The 23,830-nt window shown below is 39.4% G+C and overlaps 1 protein-coding gene across 1 annotated transcript in view; it reads right to left on the bottom strand.

The window, feature by feature from the left end:
• RRAGC (Ras related GTP binding C) overlaps window positions 1-23,830 on the bottom strand; it is a 234,418-nt gene that overhangs the window by 60,424 nt on the left and 150,164 nt on the right. The window contains exons 11-13 of the transcript XR_012626435.1: window positions 7,039-7,140; window positions 4,771-5,044; window positions 3,878-4,013 (exon numbers count right to left, since the gene is read on the bottom strand). The gene's annotated coding sequence lies outside the window, so the exon portion shown is untranslated. The remainder of the gene's footprint in view (window positions 1-3,877; window positions 4,014-4,770; window positions 5,045-7,038; window positions 7,141-23,830) is intronic.

Below are 23,830 nucleotides of genomic sequence, written 5' to 3'. Positions count from 1 at the left end.
TTGAGATAAGAGCAGAGAGGGATGACTCACCCATTATGGTCATGGTCAAAAGACAGATTTCTTAGGGGAAGAACATAAATTTGTTGCAGACACCACCACCAACACTTAACAGAGTAGGACAGTGAAATGCATTACATCTTAAGAACACCTTCCCTCACCCCTCCCTTCTTCCCAGGCTCAGCTTTGCTCCTGATTTCTCTACCTCCTCCCCCCAGCAGTGCAGGGGGCAGGGGATGGCAGGGCATGGTCAGTTCTGCTGCTTCTTCCTCCCCAGTGTAGGGTGGGGGGGCCTCCTTGCATCCCTCCCCTGCTCCAGGTGGCTCCCAGGGACAATTCTTCTCGAGATGCTCCGCCGAGGATCACCCCCGCGCGTTGCCCCTCCCAGCCCCGAACTACAGCAGCGGGGGCGCCCCTCAGAGTCCCGGGGCCTCCCCAGGCCGCAGGTGGGACCCTGCCCCCCTGGTGACCCCCACAGGTGCAGGGGGGGCTCTGCTGCCTCACCACGGGATACAGGGGGGCTCCACGCTCCCGCATACCCCCCCTTCCTCCTCCTCCTGACCTCGCTGTTCGCAGAAGTCTCCTCCTCAACGTCCCCGTCCCCTCCCAGGTTCCCCTTCTTAAATCTGTTATCCCAGAGGCGAAGCCGCCATCACTCATTGGTCCGGCCTTGGCCCGAGGCGGGTCCAGCCTGGAGTCGGGGGGAGCTTCTTCAAATCTGCAGTCCTCTACCAGAAACCCCTGCCTCACACAAACCCAGCACACTTATGCCTAAGGGCGGGCCTAAGAACAGGCATACTGTGTAGTGATTCTTTCCCGCTTTGTGACATTTAGTGGCCTGGGGGCTTTTTGAGCCCAAGGTCACGTGTGCTGATGTGAAAAGTTCTACAGCTCTTTCTGTTAATTTTGTACATGGTAAATAATAGCTTCATCTGACACCCTCCAGGCTGTTCACTGAAAGGAACAGTGCACAATCTTTTTTACCCTCTCTCTGCCACTCTATCACATTTCCTCTGATGCCTCTTCCTAGATCTGTCATTTAGTGTAAGGCCCCTATCTATTGTTGACATCTGATTCATTTCCAGTTCTAGTATGTCCTTTTTAGACAAAGGCTCTAGAACTACGTAAGTAACATTCACTGTGCAGAAGGCCACAGACTTATACACTATTACAGCAACCCTTTTCCACTTCGCTGTCTCTTTCCCAAGAGTTTCAAGCATTCGGATTCCTTTTTTTGGCTACTGTCAAGTACAGATTTGACATTTTCATAGATGCACCTATGACAGATTCAGCATCTCATCCCTTGGAAATAGTAAGCAGCTCAGAGCACATTTTTTATGTGGAGTCAGGATTGGGTTTTTTCTTAAATGCATCACTTCACATTTACTTACATTGAATTGCATTTGCTGTTTTAAGGCCTGCTCAGGCTCATAAGGCCTGTTTGCAATTCTTCATGGCTATTTCACTTCTCTTTATCTGAATAACTCAGTAGATCAGAAGAAACGCTTTTCAGGAGTGCTTCAGAGGAATCTGGTTGCTAAAGGCAGAACCTCTGCCATCCTTTCAGTCACATTTCCTGACTTTTCTAGTCTCCCTTAACCTCCTATTCTCCTCAAGAAAATGCTCAAAAGGCCTAATCTAACATCAGCGTACAGATAAACGTGTAAACCTTCAGTGCCCTTCATGTAATAGTCATTTCAGCAAGCTTTTTCCTAGAGTGCCAGTCTGCTTTTTCCTCAAAGAAAGGCAACAACCTCTCGGTCAGCTGTAATGCAATGCTATCTCAGAAACCTCTCTGATGCAGGACTTAACAACTTTCTACCAAACTCACTAGCGTTTCTCATGTGCAGATTCCAAACCACCAGCTAACAGCCAAGAATCACTACACTTCCATATTCAAACAACAATGTTCTTCTATTACAACAGTAAGCGCAATCATATGGAAAGCCAGTGGCAACATTTAGAAGAGAACCCAGACCAGCAAATTTCCAGCCTCACATCCCGCCTTCTCCAACACTGCCAAGAAGGGTAAATCTGTTAGTCTCTGTGTCCAAGTCTAAGTGCATCACCTCTACCACCTGTCAAAACTCACAAGCCACCTGAGCACGATCCTGCAGACAACAGGGATTACAGATTAACTTCAAGGATTAATTGATGAAGAAAGTATCAAGAAAGCAAATATGAAAAACCCCCAATTCTATCATGTGTGGCATTAGAGAAAGCATGTCAGCCTCCTCATGTGACAGGTCAGGAAGGCTCGTACTAATTCAGACTGATAGCCTCATTTATTTTCAGTATTCTAAACCTCTGCATGCAAAAAGGGCGGGTTGTTGGTTGTTTTTTTTAAATATCTTCTGACAGAGCTCTCTAAAATTGAACTGGAAGTAAATCTGGGAGATGATCTCCAGTTAAACATTGCAAGGCAAAAATGATTTTGACACAAATTTGTGAGAACATTAACTATTATGATGAAGAATCTACCCGGTGTTCCAAAATTGCAGAAAAATATGGAAGTGAATGAGACTAGGCCATTTCAGATGAAAGGGGTCTTGGTTCCCTTCTCCTACTCCAGAATAAACCCATATCTTAGTTTTCTTACTGAAGTTTGGCATGTTGTAAAAACCAAACCCCATATTTATTGTTCATCATCACTTAAATAATTTATTGTGGGTTCCTAATTAAAACTATGACATGGCAAAAAACAAACGCTAAATTCTACCAGTCAGAGGTCCCTATCTCTCTCCATCAGACTAATGTGCATTAAAGCTTCCCAGAGTTATATTAAATCAGCTAGTATTTTTCTAAGACAACATGAGGAGGCCTGGATGAGAAATAAATATGACTGAGTTACAAATTGAAATACCTAGGATTTGGGATTATAATGTGAAATTCAAACTCCAAATTCAAATTATTGACCGAAAGGTCTCCACCTCTGTTTTGTTTTGTTTTTTCTTTTTTTCCCTTTTTTGTTCCTGGTCACCCAATTTCCCAGTTTCCTAGATGACTGCCCTACTTTAAGCAGGGGAGAGTAACCTCTTTTTTCACTGCATGGTGTACAGCATTCACCCCTCTCCCAAGTGGAGAAACAGCAGGGGGGCTTAAACACTTACAGGGGCAGAAAAAAGGACAAGAAAACCGTCTTTGTTCCAGGCAGACAGTACGAGGTCACGTTACTATGGCAGCAGGAACCATTTCCCCTCATTCTAGCTAGTGGTTCAACTTTGCCCATACTTTATTCCCTGGGAAGCCTAATCCAGAGTTCAGGTTTGTGTATGTGGGGTTAGAGGTCAACAGCAATATGACAATGGCCTAGTCAAAAGAAAAGAAAGCTATGATATAGCAGAATCAAAGAGTCGGTTCACCAATCACTAGGGGCTGGCTTGGATAGAGAGGTTAGAATTCATCCCCTCACTTTAGCCTTAAGTTCCTGATTTAGCTATTTTGTGCTCAGCGTACAGAAAGCCTGAATGGTGAACAATAAAGATGACACTGGAGCAAACAGTAAAAGATGAGAAGACAGTGTTGACAGAAACTGTGGATCATGGCCCAGCGCTGTGTTGTATTCACTAGCTAAATTACTGTTACATTTACAGGCATCTTAGATAAATGGAGTTATTTTTCTTGCATCACTCCTTACAATAGTGGATAACATACTAATGGGATATAACTTCACACTGAGGCTGCAAGAAGAAAAGCAGGAGTTTCCTGTATGTATATGCATGCACCTGTGTGAATGTAAACTCTCCAACAAAAAGGGACAAGTGTGGACTCTAAAATACTTCTAAAAGAGCAAGAGGTAAAACCTGCCTGTGAGTTAAGACACTCATTTCATAAACCTTAAAAGAAAATAAAGAGTTATGATTAGTTTTCTTTCACTTACTGTGCCCAGGTACTCAGTTTCCATTTAGTTCACCATATCCTTTTCCCATACAACTTCCATTTTGCTTTAGAAATTGTGAATTGTCTCATGTTCCAAAGAAGAGGTTTCAGAAAAATGAGTCCATAAGTAATGTTTCCTTAGGCAAATAAACAAAAAAAGGAGAAAAACTGAGATCAATGGACACACCCAACAGGCAGCTGTGTCATATTTGTTCCTGTTACCATGGTCCCATGCTACTTGCTGGATTGGAATTGCTTTATTAAAATGTCCTTTCATAAAACTCAGTATTTTAAGGTTTCTTTATGAGTTATTTTCATTTAGATAAGAAAAATAACTGTTTTGTTCTGAAAACCAGAATCTTTCTCAGGAGAAATGTGGCTTAAATTTAAAAGCCACTCACAGCCAAAGCATGTTGCTCCTCTTCAATTGAAAAATGATCTTAGTAAAAGCTACAGTATCTTGGTGTGGAATTTTCCTGAGATCTCCCATGAAAAACAAATGCCATTTTAACAGCTTTGATCAACGTAAGGGCCAGGCAGCTGGATTCTGGCTCTCAAGTCTCCACGTGGTTCTACACTTTACAGCATCTTCACTGCACATTCATGTACTACAGGGAGAATACAACACAAAAAAGGGGGACATGAGAATAAGCCCAAAAAGGATATTGGTTCAGTCCCTGCAATGAATTATTCTTTAACCTGTCAGAGTTGTTCAGTTGTCAGAATGAAACCATAATCAAAGGGAACTGTTTGCTGTTGGGTTTTTTGAGTTCCTCCTGCATCTCCACATACCCCATAGCCACTGCATGTCCTGCACTCACTCCTTTCCATTCCTGCTTCCCACCTACAGGTGGCAGTTGGGAAAAGTGAAGGGAACATGAAAAAGCTAGTTACCAGAAAAATATTCTGTCCAGAGCTGATAGATGGGGCCAGTTCACACAGATTGGGGCCCCCATTTCTCCAGATCCAGTGAAAGAGCTGTGCTTTGTGTTTCCACCAGCAAGAAGTGAACGTGGCGCATGACAGTAAGAGGCAGGGACGAATAAGGTTGAAGTCTGAACTGCGTTTGTTGCATCCCTTAGTTGGAACCTGCACATTATGCTTGTGATTGATAGCAATTCTGCCTCTCACAAAGTGAGCCCTTGGGATGGGGAAGAAAGGAAAGGACCTGGCAGTCCAGGGAAAAAGAAAAAAAAGACACAGAAGAAAGTGAAGAAAGTCACTATTAAAACAGGCAAGAACAAACATTCGTGAGATTAAGGTTCAGTTTCAGTGATCTTTACAGTACAATCCTGAGAAGTATTTATTGAGGAAATCTGGAATTTCAACAGCAGCACAGGAATTGCAAATGATTCAGGGAAAGCAACATGCAAGACATCAACGTGGACAACTGTTTCCTAAGTATTCAAAGGCATTAGTCCAAACTAAAAGATTTACTTTTCTCTTATACAGGGCTACAGATATTTTCATCATCCAACTAAAAGGTCTGAAATCTCTTCTAAATCCAGCAGCACGTCACTGAACAATTCAAAAGATTAAGACAATTCTACTAAAGCCCCAAATATGGGAGAACACCATAAAGGCATATCCTTAACCAGCGGCCTATGGGCAGTACTCTATTTCTGGACAAAGGGGAATTGCTACTACATTACACTAAGAAACATTTCCAATTAAGGGGGAAAGTAATGTAAGACAAATTAAATACAATAAACAGCTGCTGTTGAAAAGCACTAAATTTATTAAGATAAGACACTGCAGAACTGTCCACTTATGGAGAAAACATTGATTTAAAAGACCACTCCAGTCTCACTGGAGCTCAGATATTCAAGTGACATTCAGGCCCCTCAGTAGCTCACATTACAAGGACTTCTTCCACCCCTCCCCCAGTATTCTTCCTTTAGTATGTGACAATAAGGCTGGCACAAATGAACGTATTCATTGCGTAGCTTGAATTAAGCCGTTTAACCTCCACTGAAATCCCATCAAGAAAAATCAATCCAGACTGGGCTTTATACTACAGCAACTTAAACAGGATTGGTTCCTAAGCTAGACAGCCTGAAGTTATATCAGGTACATCTACACTGTACTGTAATCATTTCTGTGACTGCAGGGTAGACATCTGTAGCCTCTGGAGATTCACTGTCAAGGCCTCAGGAAAAACCTGTCCAATGCTTTTCTGCAACAGATGAATGCAGATCGCAATGAGAGACTTTCCCAGAGAGAAAGGTGCAAGCGAGTAAACTGACATAGTTCCTGAAGAAACCTAACATGCACACCTTATTTCCTTATCTGTAATCTGAAAACTGATTTGCCTTCTCCTATTAGAAAGGGAGTTGGCAGCTGGAGAGATTTACAGACTAACTCCTCTTGCTCTGCACCAGGCAGGATGCTATGGGATGAAAGGATCTCGAGGCCTCTCCCACAGGATACACCACAATTATAAAGGGAAAGGGAAATGCATCCCTGTTTCAAGCTACAGGACCGATATTCTCTCATTTACAGCACAGTTGCATTCTTGGATGGTGTAAGACAATCATCATTGCACCTCAGTTTACAGCGAGGGGGAGCCTGGAGGGGGAGAGGGGTATGCTGAGCTTTAGTCATCATGTTCACATGGCATCTTCTTTCAATCTCTCATGTGGAAAAGAATAGAATAGTTCAGTTGGAAGGGACCTACAACGATCATCTACTCCAACTGGTGGTAGTCATCAGCAGAGATCACAAGAGTAAAACCTCATTTCAGAAGACTAGTAAGGAGAGCAAATTGCTCTATGGAACTGAAGGTGAGAGGAATGGGTGGGTGTTAACAGCAGAGAATTTTCAACTCTTAAGTGCATAAGGAAACTAACTGGACCACTGAGTTTATTTAGAATAAAGCAAATTCAAACTTCTAAGAAATACTTCCATTCAAACAGTAATGACAGCTTACTGACAAGGCTAGCATAATAATTAAATAAATAAATAAAGTGAGTTCTTTAGGACAGATGTGTAGGTAAGACTAAAATGCATTTTAAGGAGTCAATTGCCAAGAGATTCTAGGTTACACTTATGCATCTTTGTAGTTACTTAAATATTTTGGCTATAGCCTTTAATGCAAACTTACAAATTGTTAACACTGGAAACCAACATAGGCAAGAGAGAAAAAAGCATGTAAATGCTTACCACCAAATGGAAGCATTCCACAAAGCAGTCCTTTTTTTCCTCAGGTTACAGGACAGACACCACTTTCCTCAAGGAAGACTGCTAAGATTCATCCATATGTATCTGCGAAAGAAAGACACAATCTTTCTTAATTCTCTATGTGAAGCTGGTAAATAATTTCCATTTTTTGAGTAGAAAAAAATGTAAACATATTTTTAACGATGTTTTATCCATTTCTGTAGTTACTAAATGCATAACAGAACAAATAAATTGCCTGAAACACTGTCTAACTAAGTTTTAAATCTCTGTCTGGTCAAGCCATAAACCAAAGATAACAATTGATGAAGGTCTGGGGCCAAATTATCTTCAGAAGGATCAGATTTATTTACTGAACATGCCAGATACACAGAAGTCAGCAGGAAGCATTTATTGATTAGCCATCGACAGCACTGTGTCACCCACGTGCGCCGTATTATTGATTAGGTTTACTTGGTCAATGTGCATCTCTAAGCTATTGTCTCCTACAAGTGAAGAGCACAACGGCTTTTGGGGAGAAGCAGGACTGGAGAATACCAAAGACATAAAAAGTCTCCATGACAAAGGGCCCAGGCCAGCTGTGCTCAATTCCCAGACTGAGAGAAGCAGAGTTAATCCACTAATCCTGAACAGAGTGGGATAGAGCATGCCTGCCACCCAGGCTGAGTTCCAGAAAGATTTCTGTACAAATAAAGAAGCACCTTTCCCTTTGATGTGAGAGGTCATGGGTGTTATTTCGTCTGGCACTCGCTGGGAGTAGTAGTTCTTTTCATCATGATCATTCTTTTCCACCGCAGGATGAGTCTGCTGTTTTCATAGCACTGACTGAGAAGGACATACTTTAAATTTCTCTCTGATTTTGAGGAATACAGGATTTAGAGGAAATTAAGCAATTTTGTAGTCTAAGAGCCTGCTTTCATCTTTTTGTTGCATTTTGAAGTGGTTTTGCCTCATTGCATTTTTAGAATTATGGCAAACTTAAGGATGGGCAAAGCATGGCCTTTACTTAAAGGTGTGTTAAGAGATTGAGACAAGAGAAGAACCTGCTTTAGCTGTTGCTACGAGTCAAACAAAATCTTCAAATACTCTGCTAGCTTTGGTATAATTAATGAAGAAATCCCCTCTGCTCTGGTGGACATTTCTCAGTTCCATTTCTGTGCTATAGTCCCATACAGATTTAGTTAAACAGCAGTATTAAGCATTGCACTTTAAAATCTAAACTCTCGTGTTCTAAGGCAATTGTCTGCATATCTCAGGTGGCTTGACTCATTAACCACCTGTAAAAGCTGCATATCAGGTGTATTCTATTTAACAAATTAGGGCTTAAGCAGGACTGTCAGAGAGGAAGCTCATCAAAAACCTATAGATTTTTTAGCAAAAGTAAGAACCTTTGTCCTAGAGAAATAGGTATCTTTCCCCCCTCCTTTTTTTTAAAAAAAAAAAAAAAAGTGTCATCCATGCCTTCACCACCTGCAGGCTGTCCTGGCCACTGACCAAGAGTCTGAGGGTTGTATGTAATTTGCATAAATCAGAGCTGATTACAGTTAGTCTTCTCATTAATACACTGAGTACCGATTAATAATCGGTAATACACAGAATGTACCGATGCATTTTATGGGTCTGAATGCAGCCCGATGCCAAAAACGTTTCGGAAAACAAAACTGCTCTGCCAGAGCACTCATTCTCCACACACAAAGGACAACCAATCTGCATCATAATGCAGGCTTTGTTCCAAAATGAAGAGAAAGACCCGAGAGTTTCTTTAGTTCCTACAGGACACAATTTTAAACCCTGGGGGGAGGGTGGAGAGATGTGAGCCACCTTCCTGGTCGCTGTCTGGTTCCATACAGAAGCTTCAGGGGAAAACTTGACACCCCTTCCTGCTGTACTCCCAGGTCCTGTGACCTGGGTCCTCTGCACTAACAGCTGGGCTGCACTCAGCAAGAAAACGCTGTCCAGTGTAAGAGGAGTAAACTGTTTTCTTTCTGCCTATACTGGATGGATGCAAGAGGCTTATTCAACACAATACATCTCTCATTTCAATATGACAATATACATTATCTACCAGCATATTTATTACTTACATAGATGTGAGCTATTCACATGGAGAATTGATTTATCTATCAGATAATTAGTAAACTTCAGTAATTGCAAAAACCTCTTAGCAATCAGTTGACATTTAATTAACATACAATAACTGTCTTATTAAATCTCCTTTAAATACCTGTTGGAGTTAATTAAAACCCATAGGTAGGATTCCACAATTCCTGGGGAAACCACGTTATAGTTCAACAATAAGAAGCCTGGAACTGAGTTGCTTGCTTATTTCTATTGCACTGAGTTGCTCTAATTTAAGGTAAAGACAGTACTGTGTTTCAGATTCTAACACTTCATGATTATGTAAAAACATGACATGAAAAACATGAATGAAAAAACATGAAATGCTCTAAGATTGTCAGCTGGACTCAACTGCAAAACTTTTTTTCTTACATATGTGTGTGAAGTTCATGTGAGGGCTTTGGCTTACCTTGATTCCTTCAACACATACTGTGGCTAATGTCAGCTGAATCTTAAAAACACTGGGCCAAATTCTCCTCAAATCAAGCAAAAATCTGACCAACTGCACCAGGAATTTTCCATGAGTAATGTCTGAGTATAAACTAAGTAGTAGGTTCAGGGATTTGGCCCGACGAATGAAACATGAATCTGGCGTAACTGTTCGTGAGGAATTTTGGAATTCAGAAACATAAGGATGAAAAAACTGGAGTGGAAAAGCCAAAGGCAGCTCTGCCTCTGAAGGCCTGTCTTCATAGGAATCTACCCCATGGTCACAGAGCAGATAAACACTGTAAGAAAGGAAGATGTTAAGTCCCATAGCACTTAATGTAAGAAATTTGGGACCCATTTTCTCACCATATTTACAGAGAGAAGCACATCCTGTATTGCTCAAGGGAACCCAGTGCTCATAATTTCTGAGCTGCCATGGGCCTGCTCTTTTCCTGATCTGAGTCACTGTCTGTGAGGAGTCAAATGAAGCTCAATGTTACACAGTCTAATGCAACCTGGTATGACACTGATAAACAGTGCATCATGGCCTGATTTGTCTCACACACTGTGACAAAGATGCACATAGCGAGGAAGTCAAATCTTCCTCACTTCCAGCAGCATACACGAAATAGCAAATACAAAGGAAGAACTCCATAGGCTATTATCCATCCATCCATCCATCCATCCATCCATCCATCCATCCATCCCTCCCTCCCCATCTCTGATGATACTAGCTTATAAAGAGAAAGCTTCAGAACAGAGCATGGAATCTTGCACAAGGAAGCAGGGAAGCATACTTTACACATGCTTTCCTATTCATTGAACTATTCACATGAAACCCTTCCTCAGGTCTGTTAGATTACATGCAGAACACTCCATGTTAGGTCACGTATACACATGTAAAAACTAATGCCTCCTACTCAACAAAGGCAATATTCTCTGGGTCTAAACATATGCTTTGGCATACAGGTATCTAGTATTTTGGTTATAGATCAATTAAAAAAAAAAAATCAATGATGCCTCCATATACCTCAGTCCAAACACAGTGAATGCATGGGTAATTCCGGAAGCATCATGTCAGTTAGTAGTTAGAACTAAATGTTTATTGCTGCTGCTGTGTGAGGAGATATATTATCATATTCCATAAAATATGTAAAATGACAATCAATCCCCAGACCTCAGAGTCTACAAAAATAAAACTTGCTGCACAGGAGAAAAGACATAATACTTAGAAGCAAGACACAGGCCTCTGGAGGCTAGAAGACAGCATAATAATGCTGTCTGTATCTAGAATAAACTAGATGATCTAGACTAGATCATCTTTGTCAAAGAGATCAGAGAACTTGTAACTCAGGCAACAACTCTCTAATGGCTCTTGTGTTACAACAGATCTTTAAAAATTACACTAAACTTTCATGCAGCAGGACAAACTATGAATAACTCACCATGTTCTTTTGTATGTCATTCTAATGAGATTATTTGGAACTAACAATGGTTTGGTCTAAATTTGTCCCCTCACTGAGACTTACTTTGCTAGCTTCTGCTAAGGTAGAAGCATCATCTTCTGTATGATCAGATAAACAAAAGGTGGATGATACAGCGAACTTTCAAAACACTAGGCAGAATAAATTATACTTGGGTTTTGCTTCTACTCAGACCACTCTAAGATGCTCATAAAATCAAAAAAAAACAAAAACAAAAAAACCACAAAACCAACACAAAACAAACTAGCCTTTTCCTCTTGCAAGAGACAAAAATGCAAACATTTAGCACTACTGTTTCATCTGCTCATCGCGAACAACTCTGAGCAAGTATGAGATCCTTTAAAATGAAATAAAAACTGTCTAATAGCACTCATATTTGCGGATGCTGCTGTTCACGCTAAACTAAGTCAAAGTCAGAATAAAGTCAGATCACAGAAAACGTCAACAATAAGAATTTGGAAATCTACCTCCCTGTTGTTGACCTAGCCTTATAGTATTCAGGACTTCTCTTCTACATACAGTAATTTTCTGAACACCTAAGCATATGTATAAAAGTGAAATCAAATGACTGCCTCAGACTTGACAGAACTGCTGAACTAAGAACCATGCATTGTCCTCTATTAAAGGGCATCACCTTGACAAGATAAAGCTTTGTAAATGTTGCTTTAAAAGTTAGTACTCTCTGCTATTGGTTATTATATATATTTATAGAGGTAGTAATAACGATCTTCAAACAATGATGTTGCCTAATCACATTTTATGTGACCTTTACAAAAACCAGAAATCAGTACTCTGCTAGCAGAAATATAGATTTATCCCTATCAAGGTACTAATGTATATCTAAAAAGGGACCCTGTTTTTGAAAATAGCAAAATAGATACCAAAAAGGAAAACAAACCTCTAATCAGACAGAAAATACTGGTCTAAGATCGAGGGGCAATACTCACAGTAATCTAGGGACATTCAGGTTATAATGAGAGCACATGATGCATTATTTGTGACTTAACTTATTTTAGTCTGAGGTCCCTGAATAATTAACCTGCTTTGTTTCAATTCATTTAAATGTCCATATCCTACTGCTTATGAAATTGGAGTGTGTTCTACAAAATAAACAGTCACATTGCTTCCAGAGCTGTACAGAGACTGATATGAAAAATGTTATTAAAGATGATTCTTAGGATTCAAGTATTTTGCTCAAAACAAAAATTAACACTGATTTGTTTAAAAAATTAATTTTGAGAGCAAGTATTTTATTCTGATTACAAAAGAACACAATTTGATGTTTTCATACTGACATTGTATCCCATTTGTTTATAAAAATCTCCAGTAAAACAGATTATTTTATAAAATTATCTCTATTTAGAAATTAAGTGGTTTAAAATGAATACATTATTGTACAATATCAAATCCCAATTATATAAACATTTCAGTGCAGCTAATACTACTGTAATTCATGATCACTGATAACGTGCAACTGAAAAGGTACTATGCTTATGTAAACAGAAACTAAAGTAAATGGTATATGTTTACACAATCAACTTTTTGCACCATGAAGGATATATTGAAAATTTCTAGCATTTACTTGGTGTTACTATCCTATTATATTTTAAACCATGCCTTTCTAATTCTCCTATTTTTCTTCATGGCTGCATCTCTGCAATACAAACCCGTTTCCCTAACTATTAAGAAATATTACTGTTGCTGGAAATTCATCTGTCATTTTACAAATCTTTTTCAAAGGAAGAAATAACAGGTTGTCTCAGTGATAGAAAATAACACATAAACAAAAATAGTATGCTCTTTGCTCCCACAGGGACAAACCAAGTAATATTTACCTCTGACATGATAAACAAAAGATCAGGAAGGATTAGAACTAATGGCTCTGTAAGTAGTATATTCATAAGAGAGGAATACTGCTTAGAATCACAAGAAAATTGTATCCACTTTCAGCTGCCAATTTTTGAGGAACATCCTGAATTTTTAACTCTGTATTTATGGAACAGTGTATGATGGCAACAACTCTGTCATCACCATCATAATCTTTTTACATTATTGCCAGGATTTCTCCTGAAGAATTATTAACAGTCTCCTTTGCAGAAGCAACTAACGCAGACCACAGAGGTCATTTTCAATGACAGCCACATTTTTAAGAGCAGAGTAAAAGCATATCCACCAAAAGAGCTCGTCTTCCAAAAAGAACACCAAGTATCCTCATGTAGCACTCAGGTCAAGGGGACCTTAGACAGAGAAGACTAAATACCCATCTCTCAATATCCGTTTCTCGCCAGCTGTGGGTCAAAGGCATGATAAGAATACCTAAAGCACAGCATAGGCAAGTCAGTACTCTATGGCTGCACTGGAATGCTTGAGAATCAAAGACCGTTGGGTAGACCTTGCACACCTAAACACGTTATCGTCTAGTAAGGAGTACACAAAGTAGGTTATTCCAAACTACCTTCTGTTTTACCAACGATGGCTCATCACTTGCAGATCTGTAACTGTCAATGGAATTTTACCCTGCTGATTTCTATTGCTAATGTATTCATCAAGAACTTGGCCAGTTTATGGTGTTACAGTGATTGCAGGACCATTCTGGCTAATAGCAGTGAGCTGCCCTAAACCCTAATTTCTGTCCCATCTACTTGTATCAGGAAGACTACTGACCCCTGATGCTGCCATAGCCTCTAGAACACACATCCAGCAAATGGCCTACTACCGTTCAAATCACTGCAAGCACACTGAAAATTGCTATGGTTGCGCTAAAAGGACTATGAGCTTGAAGACAAAACATGCTTGGAAGAAACAAGGAATACACAACAATATTTGCATACAGACTATTTGTACAAATGGTTCTTAATGAGTAATACTGACAACAATCATAGCAATGAATTGGCTAAATAAAGACATATCCAGAGTATGAAGTATACATAAAAGTGTTATGCACTCGGGGACAGAAAGGAAGTAACTTGCAGTGAAGAAGCTTTAAAGAGCTTAGACAAGTGGACAGGGATGAAACTTACTATTTCTGTTGTGCTGGTTCAACAATCAATGAAGCTGTGAAAACAAACAACATCGGTGTATTCATCTCCATTAAAAACTTACCTGCCACTACCATTTTTTAGTTTCACATTGCACAAAGCTGAAGAGTTACAGTGAGATCTTCTACAGAGCATTTGCTTGGACTCCTCCCACAGCCCACGTCCAGCATTTGATGCATAGGAATTTTTATCATGTTAATGTTAGGCTTTCCTATTTTTTAGCTTATTTAACACGTGGACTGCAACAACATATAGCCCGTTTTCTCAGCCAAAAAATTACAGACAAACTTCATCACTTTGTAAGAAACCTGCTCAAATCTCACAAGGGAACTGATCAGCCAGCAATACTAGCATTCCTAGGCAAAAAGGAGTCTATAAATATCAAGAAATCCCTTCTTTGTGACTAACAGAGCCCTCACAGGAAGCTTTACAGAGTCTGGTGATGTGCTCTGCCTGGCTGTGACACTATTTCTTGACCAGCAGTCTCATGGCTGAGGCGAACTGGGACACATCTGCTAGGAGTGCCCACAACAGAGTTCTGCGGAAATCACACAGAATATTTTCTTGGTGTCACCGTCCTGGCATGATCTCCTGCTGCTGGCCTGGTATTACAGTATAACACAGACTCCACTTGCTAAGGTCCTATGATGCACTGGAATGGAAGAGATGCTTCTTTAGCTGATTTTCATTAATTGCATGAATTTAAAATTTAAATGGAAGAGACAATGACTGAACACAAAACCCGGACACATTCTCACTCTGAGTACATGTATATCCTTTCACAAATTTGTTTAAAAGCAAGAAGCTAACAAAATTCAGGACAGAAAATGTTTTTCTTGAATTTCAATAACCCCAAATTAACATTAGGGCACAGCAAAAAAATAGGCTGAAGTCTATCTAACCAAGACTAGCTTGGCTAAAAAGGTGAGCATCAGGGAGGTCAAGGTGAGAATGTACTTTAAACACCTGCAGATACTCAATGAGAAGTGGAAAAATATTCCGAAATTCTGTCTTATTTGAAGATAAACTCAAAACACCAAATTTCTGAATATTTCATTCTCAGAAAATCTCTCAGGTGAGTAATCTCCATGAAGTACCCTTTTCTGTCACAAACATGCACGATTTCTGACAACTGCACTGATGCTACATTGGCCACACCTCTATCCCCAAATCAAAAATTCACTGTGGTGTGAATATGCCCCTTCTATATGGCCAGTTCTAGCAGGTACAGTGTATTTCACTTTTCTCTAGTTAGTGTAAGAAATGTAAGTTGAATAGTCTTGGTTACTTTCTTTCCTGCAATGCCAGGTGATTAACAAACAGACATACTTAAAAACAAACAAAAAAATATGCAGTTGTGTAAAACCTTACAACACAGCTTTGCGTTCATCACAGACGGACACACGGTCTTCTCACAGCACTTACAATATAATTAGAATTCAACACTAAAGAAGAAAATTCCCCGAATAAAGGATGCAAAGATTACAATCTAAATACAATGCTGTTAGTTGAAAGAAGTGAATGTAGAGTATTGAATGTTCAAAATTGTGTTGAATTAGATAAGCAAATCCCATGTAGACTTTGTTAATGATTCATAATCAGCTAATAAGCTCATCTCTAGTAGAATAATGATCCGTGGACCTGTTAGCTCATTTATCACTATGTTTTACAACACCGGCAAAGAAACTAATTAAATCCCAGCGTCATTACACAGAATTCCTTTTAATAGAGATACAATGATGCACTAGAGGCTACAGATTACACTGCAAATTGCACCAAGAGATTCTGGACAGTGAGTTTTAATTAACATGTTAGCAAGAAGCTGCTCACTTAAATAATAACTAACTAGGAAACATCTGCACACTCAAAAACATTGGAGGAAGGAGAGAGTAAGGAAAGGAGCATTATGTGAGGTATTGAAAATGCAGCCTTTTTCTATCCACAGCAAAAAGCTGTTACTGTTCACTGACTGCATTTGTGATCCAACACAAATCAGAACACAGAACTCTGGCTCTGGATGGGTGTTGAAGATGTTGGAAGAGGCATGTGTATCAGATTACAAAAAAATAAAGAAGTCTGTGCAGCACTAGCACTAGGCCAGTGCAGCTGGAGTATCTCCCACCATATGGCAAGGGTCCATCAGGCGGAGTACACTAAGTTGTTATCTATTTTGCTCATTGTGGGAGAGAAGACAGATGGGTAGCTGCCCAGAAGAACTGTTTCCTGTTATGCAAGCAAGAGAAAAGAGTAGTTTTGTGAAGAAATAAAGGAAGAACTTAGAGATAGCACAGAATGAAGAAAGAGTGAAATGACTGAATAGTCCACCAATACTGGCAGTCAAAGGAAAGACAGGAAAACAACAGAAAGCAATCACTAGTATTCCCTTTTCACCTGAACATCCCAACCTAGAGTAAGAAGCACACACAAATTCTGCAGTGAATCTGAGACAAGAAACGGTGTTTGCAGGTATCTTTCAAATACACGTGTAAAGGAATATGCAGCCCCAAAATGGTGAGTAGATGCTGTGACTGAGAAAGTAATCAAAAAGCCAAAACTCTCTAGCAAAATACCCCAGGCTTCGCTGGTTTTACCTTTTTCTGATAATTTTCTGGGAATAGTGATTAATCAGAGAAGCACAGAGAAACATCTGAAAATGTTTAACAGGTCAGGTAAGCCACACAGTATTGTGATACAGTTTGTAACATGGGACAATGAGTCACTGAAAGTACAGCTCTCCAGAAGAAACAGTGATCAGAGAATGGGCAAGCAAGATGGACTGGAGAGAAAATCTTTTGTGTCTTACTGACCAGATCTGTCACTTGATAGGATACAGGTGGTGTGTGCTAGTGTGCCAGTACTGCAGGGAACCCATATTCCTCCTTTAAAAAAATTAAACACTGTACCAGTTTAATAGGGGGGTATGAGCTCTATCACAGCCTGTGTTCCCACACGTCTTAGGAGGGGGTTTGATAGTGTGAAATCATGAAGCTTACCTTGCCTTTGTTTCTTTAGCTCTAGAAGCCACATTCCTCTGTTTTGGGGCTACCTATCAGTCTCCTCTCTGTCTGCTCTGCTTTCTCATGCAGTGTTTGCCACCTAAACTGATTACAGTTCCTTAGACAGCATCATCCCCTTTCAGCTCACACGTTGATCCTCACCCTCAGATCAAGACGAACAGACTATCAGTCTCATCCTTCTTTCCTAAGCAAGCATAAAGCAGAGGGATTCTGTCAAAGCTCAACCTGCCATCTTCCACTGTAAGCACTGTTGTGGCTTTAACATTTCATACAGTCTGCTTCCAACATACCACCAAATTCTACCACATCAGCCAATTTAATTTTAGGCCACAAGCAAGAATAATGCGTTTGTAGATAACTGAGCATAAATTCAACTCTTTTGCTACAAAAATGGTTGTTCTGACTTCAAAATGGGAATAAATTCTTTTTAATTTAACCATAAACCATTCTTCAGCGTTAACAAAAGAAGAATGCTTGGGCAACTGCAAAATCCATGTGGATTTCACCTGCTGCACAGAATATCCTGAGCACTATTATTCAGAAAACCTTTCAAACAAATTTAGTGAAATCCTTAAAAGAATAATAATAAACTGTTATGAAATAATCCCAGCTGGTTCCACAAAAAGCAATACACTGCTTGAATTGAGCAGGATCTACATAATTCTTTACCTTCTATGACCTAGAATTTGTCTAAGTAAAAATACTACGAAGATAATATACTAACAACGGAAGACATAATCAGCTTCTCCAGAATAAATCTAGACATTTAGTGAAATTAAACCAAATGCTCCCTTTCACTGAAAACAGTAATTAACTAAAATTAAAAACATCAGTAAATGTAGACTTACACTTGGTCTCGTGCTCTGCCACAAAAGCCACAATAATCAGGATCCCATTGCAAAGTTCTATGCTTACAGCAGACTTCTCCCTTGTTTTGCAGTCACTTCCACACTTGGGTTTTTTTATGGAAACCTTGGAACAATGCTAGCGTGCTATGGCGCAAAACCAGAATCTTTCTGACTTACTGTAAATCTGAACCCCATACAGCACAGGAGTCCATGCCAAGGGTACAGCCGCAGCAGTACTGAGAGAACTGCTAGGACCCCCGCAGCTGCACACCCACCTCTGGCACTGTGCAGACGTGTTCATCTGCCTCCTCCCAGCAAATATCAGTGCCTCAGGAACTGCGCAAACATCCCCACAGGTGATGTGACTAATGGACACAAACGTACGTGGTCAACATAACTCCTCATTTTTTGATCTCCCTTAAATGCTTATGCTCACGATTTTTGCAAACCTGCTCCACAGATTGGTATTTTAGATCTTTTTCAGTCAACCTGGATTTTGCTGAGATTTCAAAAGTCCATAGAGTTCTTGAAATTATTTAAGTGCCAACACCGAATCTACTGTTTATCATCTTTGAGTCACCCAAGGTCAACTTAAATTTGAAATGTCAAGCCTCTCCAGTTTCCTCCCTCTTTTTACCAGGCATCAGAGCAATCAAACATCTTGACACCACTTAAATCAAGAATGAATAAAACAGTAATTTTAAAAAACAGTTTCAGTATTTTAAAATAGATTCTTAAAAATACTTTTTTCCTCTTAAAAATAGTTAATAGTAAAATTAAATCAGAAATGGTAATAATTTACATAAAGACCATGAGTGTAACTAAACAACATTTCAGTAAGTAAATAAGAATATGTTGTATCAATGTGCCTCCTCAAATTTTAATGAGTTAAAGGGTACTAGATTTTTTTTTTATTGTGTGAGGAGGTAGGCAAAAATCACGTTTTACTTTAGAGGTCAACTCAAGTGTTATAAATGTATCAGAATGTTATGTATCTTTTATATGATTTTCATTGCCAATTCCTTAGGGGTTTTGAATCAATAAATGCTTTTGATTTAATTACTTTTGGTTTCAGTTAAGTGAAAAGAAGCAAAGAGATTTTTCTATCTGAAGAAATTGCACAAAGTTGAGGCACATTCCACAAATTGAAAAAGCAAGAAAGCTGGTTTTCTGCTTTGTAGGTGTGTGTAATGTGCAAGTTGAGAGAGGTTCAGACCTGCTAATTCTAAAGCCATAAGCACGGGTCAGATTTTTGAAGACTATTTAAGTAACAGTTGCAGGTATATACAGAATTTTTCGAGAACTGCTAAATGGGTACTGGCCTAGCAGTTCAAGTATGTTATGAGTATGTTATGCCTAAACTGATCTACCTACAGGTTGCTATTAAAATCTGCTCTCCTTGGACTCAGAATCTGTTTTTCTCACCATGCAATCAAATTGCACGATGATATGATCAACCGGACTATCTCATGGATCTCATGGAAAAATAATCCCAGGATCCAACCCAGAAAGGGCTAAAACACTTGGCCAGATCTGGCAGGCAGAGAACTGGAAAACTTATTTGGCAACAGCATGCAATTAGATTGGATTGCAAACTGCATGCTAGTTCCCAGACAGTGACTGCAATAGGGAAAAAAGCATATAGGTGCACATGCTGGGTAAACTGACCCATTCCTTTTGGAAACCTACTTTAGGACAGAATATCTTACCTTCAGGAGGTATCCTCTTTCCTAACCACAAGTAGCCCACAACTCTATCTGAGACCACATGTCTAATTTTCAGATGTCCAAATCAGAAGAGAGAAACCCCATTTCAGTTATCTACAAATCTGGGCTGTTATGACCAAGGGGAACGCTACTTTTTCCATTTACTTCTTCCTATTTTACACATGAACACAGTTTGAAAATACCTAAAAAAATAAAGAGCTTGGTAGTGTCACTTTTTCTTTCCATAGTTGAATTAATGGGAAACAAAGTGCAAGGAGGAAAAATCTGGTTTTGAGTTGGGTCTGTTTGAAAATTAGTTCTCAAAGGAGTCTTGCAGGAAATCATTACTTAAGAGTATAGCATTCAAAGAAAGTCTCCATCAGACCAACTGGTCACTTCAGCAGGATCACCAACTTCTCCTCATTGATTTCTCTGAGATTTTTATTGTCTGATGAAATGTAATTAAAGACTCTGATGGTGCCAATTAAAGATTTGAAGGAACTGAGGTTGGTGTTCACATTATCACATGGTAAAACACAGCAATGCTGTAAACATCCATTAGCTATTACAGTTCTCATTAGTCCCTGAAAGCAACTCATTAGTGTTCTTAGACATGACAGACAAGTACAGTAAATGAGATAAATCTATCAATATATTCATTGTGTGCAAAATCAGGGCTTCCATCATCATATTCCAGTGACAGTCAGAAGATAAAATACACTTTCTGCAAGAAATAAACGTGAGATGCAGAGCATCTAGCCAGAGTGTAGAAAGATACTAAGTGATAAACTAACAAAAACATCAGACATTCATTTAAACATAGGACAGGTTCATCGGAAATTGAAGTTGCTATGATCTGTCACGGTTGGTTAGTCAAAGTTAAAATTTATAAAACATATTGATTTAACTTAAACTGCTGTAATTTACAAAGTTATTTCAGAACTGAGGGCTGTCAGTTTGTGGAATTCAATGCGTGCTTCTGGTTACCCCTATAAAACCTCAGTAGATCGATTAAGATGTAGATACACACATCCAGGCCCAATAAGGCCTAACACAGTGCACTGGTCACAACGCTGCACACTGCTCAAAGTGCCAGTATGAGACCAACTACCACTTTCCAACGTGAGATACTGAAGCTCTAACTGCTACTACTACTCTACCACTACTCTAATTGCATTCCGAGTACAGACACATACTTTCTCATATGAACATCTTTACTGACCAGCTATTTTTCATTCTTCTTTCTCCCAGTTTCTCTGGACCTATGCTAGCTCCATGAACTCTTTTGACAAAAACCTGTAATAAGATCCTTTTCTTGGACATTTGCTCCTTACCGCCAATTTCTCTATCTTTTTAACATTACACATTCACCTTCTCATAGCTACCTTTCAGAGTTCTCAATCGAGAGCAGCAGTTTTGCACATCATTGTCGGAAAACTCTACAAAGTCTTCTGCTGAAGTGCAGCACAATCAGGAAAGCAAAACAATCTCAATCCAGAATGAGATAGAAACTACCAGCGCTGATATTAATGCTACTGTTTAAATCAACAGTATGGGCTCACCTAGAATACTGGTTTCATTTTTGTTTGCTTTATCTCAGAAACAACACAGCAGGAAGAACAGGTCACAAAAACGGTGCCAGGCCAGCAGGAATTTAACTACAAGGCATAATTAGAAACCGGGTCTGCTTAGTTCAGAAGGAAGAAGATTTCATGCAGTTATTCAAACCAACAAACCGCACAGGGAGTAAAGAGTTCCCACTTACCACATCTGGGAATACAAGAACATGACTGATAAATCTGAAAAGCAACTAGTGCCTTTAATGCAATCTTTAAAACAAAGGGGGGTGGGGAACGAACAAAATTGCACATGAAATTCAGTAGGGCATAACACAAGAGATATTGCTATAGATAAAGAAAACATCTGCAAACAGAGGGCTGGTAGCACCAGTGACATTATGATGACTCGGACATAATTTAGAAACCACAGCCATGCCAGGCCAAATGATTGTTCTAGAAATTTGAGATAGAGGAAAATATGGCCTCTGAAACTCTTCTACCTGTTCAATGTAGGAGAGGGTACGGCAATTCCACAGGTGTAGAAAGCATATGCTGTAGCCCTCTCTACAAGGATAAGGATGGTGACCTCCACAGACCTGGTGCATCAGGCTGGTACCCAGTCTGTAATCACTGACAGCACAAACAAGATTTTTCCTCTGGGTTCCGATGATTGCAAGAAAGCCACATGATGGGTGTTTCTGTGTACATCTGTTAACTTCTCTGTGTTCAAATGGGAAAGCATAAATTGCATTTTTGCTATTCTTTGTACAGTGGGATCTATTTTAAATGCATAACATGGTTTATAAGACATTTTAAAAGTACCACCCACACATTTCAGAGCAGTCTTATTTAATGTGGCTACACACAATTTCTACACCTTGTCCACCACTAAGTCTCTTGCAACAGCAGGGGTTCTAGCAACAGTCAGCTTGCCATAGTATGAGGTAAGTCCTGATTCAAAAGCAAAGATGCAGTCATTCTAAATCATTTTAACACTATGTACTCCAGCAGTAATAGAACAAAAAAGTGTTCAAGGAATACTGTGACCTTACTGCCCCCTATTCTGAAACTTAGAAAATTACAACTTTCCCCAAACTACATTCTGAATGGTTCAGCAGGGACACGAAAGAATTCCCCCCAAAAGGAAATGACAGTAGATATGTGGCTCTTAGCTCCATGAAATTGTCATTCCTACATGCTATCTGTATTTCCTGATGTAGAGGCTTGCGGTCACTTTATGCAGAAAGTACTGTGGGGAATGAGCTGATTTTTATCCTGAACTAGTCTTTGGAAAAATAGGTTAGCGACATTCAAACACAACCAACTAAATAGATCCAAGATGCACAGGGTATATCAGTCCAACACTTCATATCATACTGGGATATTTTTCCCTTCTTGACACACAGAATATATTATATAGTCATTCATGCAATGAGGACCTCAGGAAAAAGTCCAAGGATTACACATTTTTCCCATATTTGCTTCCCCTGCCCCGTAAATATCTGCTAGCACATCAGTTGCATCTGTTATTTATTTTTTTCTACCACTGCTGACCCACTCACCATCATCAGTTCATGTGGCCAAAAGGTAACAGGTTAGTACATGCTGCAGCAGAGGTATCATCCGAGTAGTTTAACTGAGAATATATGGGACTATTTCTTTTGACCTACTGAGTGCTCTACACATTAAAAGAATTGAGGGTGCTCAGCAATTTATACAGCAAGAATGGGATTCAAGATCTCAAGGTCCATATTGTGTAACAGAAATGGACATTCCTATACACATCCACACACTCGGTCTATTGCAATCTATTTCAATTTCCCCGCCACCTTACTGGACTCTATCTGGGAACTGGCAAGTTTATTCTATTTATTATTATAGGAAACCGTAACTCCAAATTTAGCTATTGTTTATTCTTTACGTTCAAACTCAGATGTTATGAACACAGAGCTACCACAGGAGAAGGATCTTAGTTTTATTAAATATATCCTTTTGGATTTGATGGGGTTTTTTGACCTACATTTCAGTAAACAACTGGAGGAAAAAAACCCTATGCAACAAATCGAACATTCCTTTCCCAACAAAAAGCATCTAAGTCTAGCATCCACCTCTTGTATCTGCCCATAACAGAATCCTCAACCTCTAAACAGTAAATGTGAAATAAATGAACAATATCAAAACATTCACTGGCATTTGCTCAGCACACTGCTCAGATCCTAGTACCGGGACTAGGAGAATACCTGTAAGATCCAACAGGTACATCGGATATTGTGATTAATCAGAATAACCTTGGTGTTATGGAGTTACTTTCTTGTAAGGGTAGTTCCTTTAAGGTATTTCAGACTCCAACATGGCAATTCTTCACCCCTAGTTTCCTTCCCCTTCCTGTCCAAATTACCCCAAGTGGAATGACATCAGTATTGTTGATTCTACAGGCAGTTAACTGACACAGCAATTACATTTACTTCCATATATAATGGTAATAGCAACTGCTTTTACACTTACATTAAATTGTTTCTTATTTTTAAAATTAAAATAATTAGCTTTTGAGTAAAATGCCATTTTTTTCACAAAATCT

This window comes from Strix aluco, chromosome 26, assembly GCF_031877795.1.
Source record: "Strix aluco isolate bStrAlu1 chromosome 26, bStrAlu1.hap1, whole genome shotgun sequence".
NCBI classification, from domain to species: Eukaryota; Metazoa; Chordata; class Aves; order Strigiformes; family Strigidae; genus Strix; species Strix aluco.
This window is presented reverse-complemented; position numbering and strand designations above follow the sequence as displayed.